This window comes from Loxodonta africana, chromosome 16 (assembly GCF_030014295.1).
Source record: "Loxodonta africana isolate mLoxAfr1 chromosome 16, mLoxAfr1.hap2, whole genome shotgun sequence".
Classification (NCBI taxonomy): Eukaryota; Metazoa; Chordata; class Mammalia; order Proboscidea; family Elephantidae; genus Loxodonta; species Loxodonta africana.
The window spans coordinates 46174443-46180442 of NC_087357.1; positions in this window are offsets into that span (position 1 = coordinate 46174443).

A 6000-nucleotide genomic window follows, 5' to 3' on the forward strand; every position below is an offset into this window, starting at 1 on the left:
ACATGTAATCTCATTTTATTCTCTTCCAAAACCAAACCCATGGCTGTGCGGTCAGTGCCAACTCCTGGCGACCCCAGGTGTGCAGAGTGGAGCTGTGTTCCGTACGGTTTTCAAAGCTGCGCCCTTTCAGAAGATCACCAAGCCTTTCTTCAGAGGTGCCTTTGGGTGGGTTCAAACCACCAACCTTTCCGTTAGCAGCCAATAGCTTAACAGTTTGTGCCACCCAGGGACACCCTCTTCACAGCCCTATAAAAGGCACTCTTATTATTTCCATGATTAAGTCACAAAGAAAAAATAATATGCCCTGGGTCACCCACCTAGAAAGTAATAGAAGCTAGGATTTCAACTCTGACCTGACACCAAAAGCTGTTTCTGTTGGCTAGACAGACTCTATTTATTTATAAACATTTTACACACACTGTTGCAGGCACTCTTCCTGAGTTTGCTTGGGAAGTTACCTCCAAGTGAGAGAAGTGGCTGTAGAACCAAGTCGGGAATATCGGCTTGTCCTCCTTGGCTTTTGCTCTGGAAACCTGGCTTCTAGCCCTGGCTCTGGCACCACTGAGTGTTTGCTCTCAGCCATTTCACCTCACCTGGCCTCATCTTATGCATTGTTTTGTTTTGTTTTAGAAAGTACAATACCGTAGGTCTTTTATTTGGGTATTTGTTTTGGGAAATCAAGTTTCTAGTAACTGCATATTATTTTTTCTATTAACAATGCTTTAGATTATTTAAATATTCTGCTGTTGGACATTTTGGATATTTTCAACTTATTTCTATTTTATAGCAGTAATGCAGGTAAAGGCCCAACAGTTCTTTAGTGCTACAAACGTTTTTATGGGGCCCACTCTTCCCTAGGAAAACCCCAAAGGACCAAGTTTGCTGTTATTGAACCATTAGTATACAAAACACTCACCCATAGCTATCTCATGCCCACCTTGAAGGGGCACAGTTTGTTTCCCTTCCCCAGATGTATTTGTTCTTGTGAACTTCCTTTTTGGTTTCTGATCCCTTGGTTTCTCCAGTTTGCTGTTGTTGTTGTTAGGTGCTTTTGAGGGGATTTTGACTCATAGTGACCCCATGTGACAGAATAGAGCTGCCCTACAGGGTTGTCTTGGCTGTAATCTTTACAGGCAGATCACCAAGTCTTTCTCCTACAGAACAGCCGGGTGAGTCCCAACTGACAACCTTTTGGCTAGCACCTGAGTGCTTAACTGTTTCACCACCAGGGCTCCTCTCCAATTTAACAGGGCCATTATTATTATTTAATTTTATTGTATGTTAGGTGAAACTTTACCGCTCAAGTTACTTTCTCCTTCGAAAACTTACACACGTATTGTTTGGTAACATTGGTTGCAATTACTACAATGTGACAGCACTCTCTTCCTTTCTAACCCAAGTTCCCCATGTCCATTCGTCTAGTTTTTCTGTCCCTTGCTGCCTTCTAGTCTTGCTTTTGGGCAGGAGTTGCCTAATTGGTCTTGTATATTTGATTGAAGTAAGAAGCAGGTCCCTCAAGTGTGTTGTTGTTTGTTTTATTGGCCTGTCTAATCTTTGTCTGAAAAGTGGGCTTCGGGAGTGGCTTCAGTTCTGAGTTAGCAGGATGTCCGGGGGCCATAGTGTTGGGGGTTCCTACAGTCTCTTGTCAGACCAGTAAGTCTGGTCTTTTTTTGTGAATTAGGATTTTGTTCTATATTTTTCTCCTGCTTTGCTTGGGACCCTTTGTTGTGAACTCTGTTGGAGCAGTCAGTAGCGGTAGCCAGGCACCATCTAGTACTTCTGGGCTTAGGCTGGTGGAGGCCGTGGTTCATGTGGTCCTTTAGTCTTTTGTGCTAATATTTTCCTTGCGCCTTTGGTTTTCTTCATTCTCATTTACTCCAGACAGGACTGGACTAGTAATTGTATCTTAGATGGCCGACTCACAAGCTTTTAGGACCCCATGTGCATTGGTTTTTAAAATGAGGAGGCTTAACTATTGGAGGTCACAATCTGACAGCCTGTAACCTTGATTTTTAAGAAGCAATGATGTTGTTTTCTAATTTTGAATTTCATTCCAAATTTTAAAACCGGGAAATTACATAAAAATTCGAATTTTTGGCTTTTTCTGAAAAACTGGAAGATCTCACAACATTTGGTCCACTTCAGGGTCTGGCAATCATCAACTGGAGCCAAGTAGCAGATGCCCCCTTTAGTTTGGGAAGTTCCTCTTCAGTTTTCAGCAGTCCCCACCACCTCCGTACACCCCATCCCACTGACATTTGAGGCTCTGGTAGACATTTGAGTTTATAGTTCTGGACAAGATAATCTCATGTCCTTCTGAGCAATCTAAAATTCAGAGATAATTAAAAAGGTTAACCAGAATCCTATTATGATACAAAATATTTCATATACACAATTACAGTGGTTGTTGATCATGGTCTGACAACATAGCATCCAAACCCTCAGAAAAGCCAAAATGTCCCAACACTTACTGTCCCTGCCCCCTGGCAGCTACAGTACCATCTCATGACCTAAGTTCAGCTAATCAGAGGCTTCTGTCCAGATCTTTGACTCTGGAGTCTGTGATTCAAGGGAGAGACATTAAGAATTAATTCCACTCACTGTGAAGTGGCTTCTGTGTCTATGGACAGCAGTGCCAGAGGTGAGAGGTGGTAGTGTCCAGTGGCAGTACCACTGGTATCCTCGCTGGATGTTTGGGTGGTGTGACCTCTGCTCTGATCCCAACGGCGAAGCTTCCCTGCCTGTTTGATGAATCCGGTTCTCCAGACTTCCTGTTTCTTTACCTGGTGACCTTCCAATAAATTTCTGTTCTGATTAAGTTACTCAGAATTGGTTTCATTGTTAGTCATGAAGAACTCTGACTGATACAGTGAGTTTTGGGATGATCCAAGCTGTGCTTCCCTTTCATTAATTGAGTTGATAAAGAGTTGACACAGAAGTATTTTTACTACTTTTAGCTTAAAGAATTTTAAAAGGATCTATAATTTTACCTGCACTTTTAAAGATTCAATCTCATTATTAATAAAAAATGCAAATTTTTAAGATGATAAGAATTTTTTTAACCTTACCAATCATGTTAGCAAAAATTACTTGTAAATAAACATTGCCTTCAATACTGGTAAGAGTGCAATGAAATGGGTTCTCAAATCTAGTGGTATAATTCTGATACATTACAGTAAAAGAAATTTGCTAATATGTTAAGAGAAGCTGTAAAATGTTGACATGCTTTTTCTGAGTAATTCCACTTCCAGGAAGGAATCTATCTTAAGAAAATCTGAAATGAGGAAAAATGTTTCTCCATGGAGACACTTATTACAGTGTTATTTATAGTAAAATACAACTTTGGGCATTAAAATGATGTTCATGATGGATTTTCAACAACATTGAAACTGCTTATGATATAATGTTAAACAAAAAAGGACACAGAATTGCATAGACATATATTGTCAAGTAGGTAATGTGGTGCAGTGAATTGTTTCTATATGGCCCTTCTAGACATAGTCTTGTAACTCCCTCAAAATGATTGGGCAAGACTTTGCAAATAAAGTACTTGTGGCGCACCAAGGGGATTGGACAACTTGCTAATGCAAATAAGGTGCCTAGAACCCTTGCAGGGGTGGGACTATACAAATAAGTTATATGGAACCCTAATGAGGGGATCTGTCAGTTTTGCTATCCTACTAGGCTTAACCCATTGCTGTCGAGTCAATTCCAACTCGCAGTGACCTTATAGGACAGAGTAGAACTGCCCCATAGGGTTTCCAAGGATCAGCTGGTAGATTTGAACTGCTGACCTTTTTGGTTACCAGCCGAATGCTTAACCACTGCACCACCAGGGCTCAGAAGCCAATCCCAGAGGCTAAAGGGAGGACCTGACTGCCATCAGGAAGAAGATCCAGGAGCAGAACATGTCCATTGGATCCAGGGTCCCTGTGCTGAGCACCTCCTAGACCGAGGAGACAGAGAAAGCTGTAACATGGAAGACAGAGTGAGATAGTGTGGCAAGAAGTGGCAGCAAGCAGAGCAGAGTCCAGCAGCAGAGAAACAGCTGCAGCAGAACCAGAAGATTGGCATGAGATGGTGTGTGGGCTTCCCAGCTCATGGAGAGAGGTGGCTACAGTGGGCTCAACAACCCACAGAATGAAAGAGCTGAGCACCTTTGGGCAGGAGGCTTTATGGCGGAGTGGGGTGCCTCTTGGGCAACTTTCTGTGGAGCTAAAGAGCTTTGTAACTCTTGCCTGAAAAGGGCAGAGGCTAGGCCCCAGAGGAGCCGAGGCTGAAGGTGAGAGGCCAGGCCCGAGCAGGGCCTGGTGGCAGAGGCCTGCCTACAGGCACGACAGAAGAAGAAGCTATTCTTTTTTTTTGTTTTTTTGTACTTTTTTTTTTTAGATGAAGATTTACAGAGCTAGTAAGAAGAAGCTATCCTGATTGAAGAACTGTATTGTGAGTTGTTGCTGTTACTTTTAAGTTGCTCCTGATCTTGAATTTTAACCTGTGCCTTCCCTAATCAACCCCGTAATCGTGAGTATGGCCTGTGAGTTCTGTGTGGCCATTGCCACAACTTACGGAACCCAGCAGAGAAGTAGAGAGTGCTCTGGGAAGGACAGCTGGTCTCAGAACGGGTCAGAAAAGTCGAAGAGCAGAGGTACGTTGGACTTCCGCCTCCCGGGAATCAGCTTCGGGATGATGCTGATGCTGACTCTCTCGCCACCTGCAGTTAGAGGAGGTCTGACGCCGTGCTATTTTTACAGGTAAAAAGATAGGAAAATATCTAGATGAATTTATTAAAATTATCCCCTCAAGAGTAAGTGATGGGCAATTATAATCTCCTTTATTCTTCAGAGGAATGCAATGGTTAAAGCATTTAGCGGCTCACCAAAAGGTCAGCAGTTCAAAACCCCCAGCTGTTCCACAGTAGAAAGACATGACAGTCTGCTCCTGTAAAGATTACAGCCTTGGAAACCCTATGGGGCAGCTCTACCCTGTCTTAAAGGGTCGCTATAAGTCGGAATCAACTCAATGGTAGTATGTTTGGTTTGGGTTTGATCTTTATTCTTCCATGTATTTAAAAAATTTTCTATAATGGGCAAGCTTTGCTTTTATTTAGGGAAAAGAAGTACTTAATGGTAATTTTTTTTTAATGGTAAAAATAAACAGAATTGGTAGACAAATAAATATGAGATTGTATCTCTAACAGTGCATCATCCCTAATAAGTACATCGGAAGGGTTTGAGAAAGGACGGAAGGAAGGGGGAAGGGGAGGAAGGGGGGAAGGGGGGGAAGGGGGGAAGGGGGGAAGGGGGGAAGGGGGGAAGGGGGGAAGGGGGGAAGGGGGGAAGGGGGGAAGGGGGGAAGGGGGGAAGGAGGGAAGGAGGGAAGGAAGGAAGGAAGGAAGGAAGGAAGGAAGGAAGGAAGGAAGGAAGGAAGGAAGGAAGGAAGGAAGGAAGGAAGGAAGGAGAAGACTGATAAGGGATTGTGGCTTCCTTGTCATCTGCCTTAGTTGATGCACATGTAGAAATAGAACATTAGATTCTAAATTGCTCTCATTAAGTAATGCTACATTTGAGTATTTTCCAACTGATGACAAATGACAAAACATTAACACCTTCCCCGCTGGATGAGTAATACGGAGCCAGCACTCAGATTTTTTTTCCGAGTCCCACATTAGAGACAGATATGTTCAGAAAAACTGGAACGGCCTCAGGTTGTTAGTATCCAAGACAAAGAGGCCCCTTTTTGCCTCTAATTGGCCCTAATGTGGAGGTCTGCCACCCTTGCTAAGGCATCTGAAAGCTCAAGAGCTTGGAGTAACTTCCCTGTCCCCATCTGTCATCATTCTGGTCAGATTGTATTTTTTACAGCTCAGTACAAACAGAAATTATGCAAAGTTGGATTTACGTTCATCAAATTTCAATTCATGTACTCCTCTAATTGTTTGGTGTGTGCACATACCTTGGTGGTCCCTGAGGTAACAACCAGGCTCACTGGGGTTTCTTGCCG